Source organism: Uranotaenia lowii, chromosome 2 (assembly GCF_029784155.1).
Source record: "Uranotaenia lowii strain MFRU-FL chromosome 2, ASM2978415v1, whole genome shotgun sequence".
NCBI lineage: Eukaryota > Metazoa > Arthropoda > Insecta > Diptera > Culicidae > Uranotaenia > Uranotaenia lowii.
The window spans coordinates 126,985,118-126,989,493 of record NC_073692.1 but is presented as its reverse complement, the minus strand read 5'-3'; positions in this window follow the sequence as shown (position 1 = coordinate 126,989,493).

The following is a 4,376-nucleotide window of genomic DNA, read 5'->3' as shown; positions in this document are numbered from 1 at the left end:
ATGACAAAAATGACAAAAATGACAAAAATGACAAAAATGACAAAAATGACAAAAATGACAAAAATGACAAAAATGACAAAAATGACAAAAATGACAAAAATGACAAAAATGACAAAAATGACAAAAATGACAAAAATGACAAAAATGACAAAAATGACAAAAATGACTAAAATGACAAAAATGACAAAAATGACAAAAATGACAAAAATGACAAAAATGACAAAAATGACAAAAATGACAAAAATGACAAAAATGACAAAAATGACAAAAATGACAAAAATGACAAAAATGACAAAAATGACAAAAATGACAAAAATGACAAAAATGACAAAAATGACAAAAATGACAAAAATGACAAAAATGACAAAAATGACAAAAATGACAAAAATGACAAAAATGACAAAAATGACAAAAATGACAAAAATGACAAAAATGACAAAAATGACAAAAATGACAAAAATGACAAAAATGACAAAAATGACAAAAATGACAAAAATGACAAGAATGACAAAAATGACAAAAATGACAAAAATGACAAAAATGACAAAAATGACAAAAATGACAAAAATGACAAAAATGACAAAAATGACAAAAATGACAAAAATGACAAAAATGACAAAAATGACAAAAATGACAAAAATGACAAAAATGACAAAAATGACAAAAATGACAAAAATGACAAAAATGACAAAAATGACAAAAATGACAAAATGACAAAAATGACAAAAATGACAAAAATGACAAAAATGACAAAAATGACAAAAATGACAAAAATGACAAAAATGACAAAAATGACAAAGATGACAAAAATGACAAAAATGACAAAAATGACAAAAATGACAAAAATGACAAAGATGACAAAAATGACAAAAATGACAAAAATGACAAAAATGACAAAAATGACAAAAATGACAAAAATGACAAAAATGACAAAAATGACAAAAATGACAAAAATGACAAAAATGACAAAAATGACAAAAATGACAAAAATGACAAAAATGACAAAAATGACAAAAATGACAAAAATGACAAAAATGACAAAAATGACAAAAATGACAAAAATGACAAAAATGACAAAAATGACAAAAATGACAAAAATGACAAAAATGACAAAAATGACAAAAATGACAAAAATGACAAAAATGACAAAAATGACAAAAATGACAAAAATGACAAAAATGACAAAAATGACAAAAATGACAAAAATGACAAAAATGACAAAAATGACAAAAATGACAAAAATGACAAAAATGATGAAAATGATGAAAATGACAAAAATGACAAAAATGACAAAAATGACAAAAATGACAAAATTGACAAAATTGACAAAATTGACAAAATTGACAAAATTGACAAAATTGACAAAATTGACAAAATTGACAAAATTGACAAAATTGACAAAATTGACAAAATTGACAAAATTGACAAAATTGACAAAATTGACAAAATTGACAAAATTGACAAAATTGACAAAATTGACAAAATTGACAAAATTGACAAAATTGACAAAATTGACAAAATTGACAAAATTGACAAAATTGACAAAATTGACAAAATTGACAAAATTGACAAAATTGACAAAATTGACAAAATTGACAAAATTGACAAAATTGACAAAATTGACAAAATTGACAAAATTGACAAAATTGACAAAATTGACAAAATTGACAAAATTGACAAAATTGACAAAATTGACAAAATTGACAAAATTGACAAAATTGACAAAATTGACAAAATTGACAAAATTGACAAAAATGACAACAAAAATGACAAAAATGACAAAAATGACAAAAATGACAAAAATGACAAAAATGACAAAAATGACAAAAATGACAAAAATGACAAAAATGACAAAAATGACAAAAATGACAAAAATGACAAAAATGACAAAATTGACAAAAATGACAAAAATGACAAAAATGACAAAAATGACAAAAATGACAAAAATGACAAAAATGACAAAAATGACAAAAATGACAAAAATGACAAAAATGACAAAAATGACAAAAATGACAAAAATGACAAAAATGACAAAAATGACAAAAATGACAAAAATGACAAAAATGACAAAAATGACAAAAATGACAAAAATGACAAAAATGACAAAAATGACAAAAATGACAAAAATGACAAAAATGACAAAAATGACAAAAATGTCAAAAATGACAAAAATGACAAAAATGACAAAAATGACAAAAATGACAAAAATGACAAAAATGACAAAAATGACAAAAATGACAAAAATGACAAAAATGACAAAAATGACAAAAATGACAAAAATGACAAAAATGACAAAAATGACAAAAATGACAAAAATGACAAAAATGACAAAAATGACAAAAATGACAAAAATGACAAAAATGACAAAAATGACAAAAATGACAAAAATGACAAAAATGACAAAAATGACAAAAATGACAAAAATGACAAAAATGACAAAAATGACAAAAATGACAAAAATGACAAAAATGACAAAAATGACAAAAATGACAAAAATGACAAAAATGACAGAAATGACAAAAATGACAGAAATGACAAAAATGACAAAAATGACAAAAATGACAAAAATGACAAAAATGACAAAAATGACAAAAATGACAAAAATGACAAAAATGACAAAAATGACAAAAATGACAAAAATGACAAAAATGACAAAAATGACAAAAATGACAAAAATGACAAAAATGACAAAAATGACAAAAATGACAAAAATGACAAAAATGACAAAAATGACAAAAATGACAAAAATGACAAAAATGACAAAAATGACAAAAATGACAAAAATGACAAAAATGACAAAAATGACAAAAATGACAAAAATGACAAAAATGACAAAAATGACAAAAATGACAAAAATGACAAAAATGACAAAAATGACAAAAATGACAAAAATGACAAAAATGACAAAAATGACAAAAATGACAAAAATGACAAAAATGACAAAAATGACAAAAATGACAAAAATGACAAAAATGACAAAAATGACAAAAATGACAAAAATGACAAAAATGACAAAAATGACAAAAATGACAAAAATGACAAAAATGACAAAAATGACAAAAATGACAAAAATGACAAAAATGACAAAAATGACAAAATGACAAAAATGACAAAAATGACAAAAATGACAAAAATGACAAAAATGACAAAAATGACAAAAATGACAAAAATGACAAAAATGACAAAAATGACAAAAATGACAAAAATGACAAAAATGACAAAAATGACAAAAATGACAAAAATGACAAAAATGACAAAAATGACAAAAATGACAAAAATGACAAAAATGACAAAAATGACAAAAATGACAAAAATGACAAAAATGACAAAAATGACAAAAATGACAAAAATGACAAAAATGACAAAAATGACAAAAATGACAAAAATGACAAAAATGACAAAAATGACAAAAATGACAAAAATGACAAAAATGACAAAAATGACAAAAATGACAAAAATGACAAAAATGACAAAAATGACAAAAATGACAAAAATGACAAAAATGACAAAAATGACAAAAATGACAAAAATGACAAAAATGACAAAAATGACAAAAATTACAAAAATGACAAAAATGACAAAAATGACAAAAATGACAAAAATGACAAAAATGACAAAAATGACAAAAATGACAAAAATGACAAAAATGACAAAAATGACAAAAATGATGAAAATGACAAAAATGACAATAATGACAAAAATGACAAAAATGACAAAAATGACAAAAATTACGTCAAAATGACGTCAAAATGACGTCAAAATGACGTCAAAATGAAATCGCGGTGTATCAAAAAATTTACAAGTGATTTGGGGTTGATTGCTTTTTTTTAAATTGGCAATTCAAGCATTCTTCCAAATTTTTGTGGAATAAACTTTATTCGAAATAAACTATATTGATTGGTTTTGAGTACCTTGAGGCACTCCTAAATCATGTCTTATTGAAATGAAACGAGAAACAATTCGTAATGACGAATTGTTGAAGAACATTCATTTTCAAAAGTAAACAAACCTTAACACACACCCACGACACGATCCAGTTTATTTATACCTTCTATGAGTAGATATTTACTGCCAATAAATATCAGGTTTTCATCTTGGGAAAAGTACGGAAATTCCAACTATTATTCAACCATTCAATAAAATCAAAATATTGCTTACCGGAATCTATCTTCCTTATTCAAAAGAGACCATGAAAATATCAACTTATAGAATAATTATTGAATGTTGATATCCAAAAAATTGATGCCTCACGCGTACACACATGCTTCGTGTTGAAATTTGACCTTATTTCGACTTTCCCCCTTTTTGGTATGAAGGTTGAAATTTTTTCAGTATATACTGGCATTTCTACTTGAGGGCCGGTTTTCGCCCAAGCG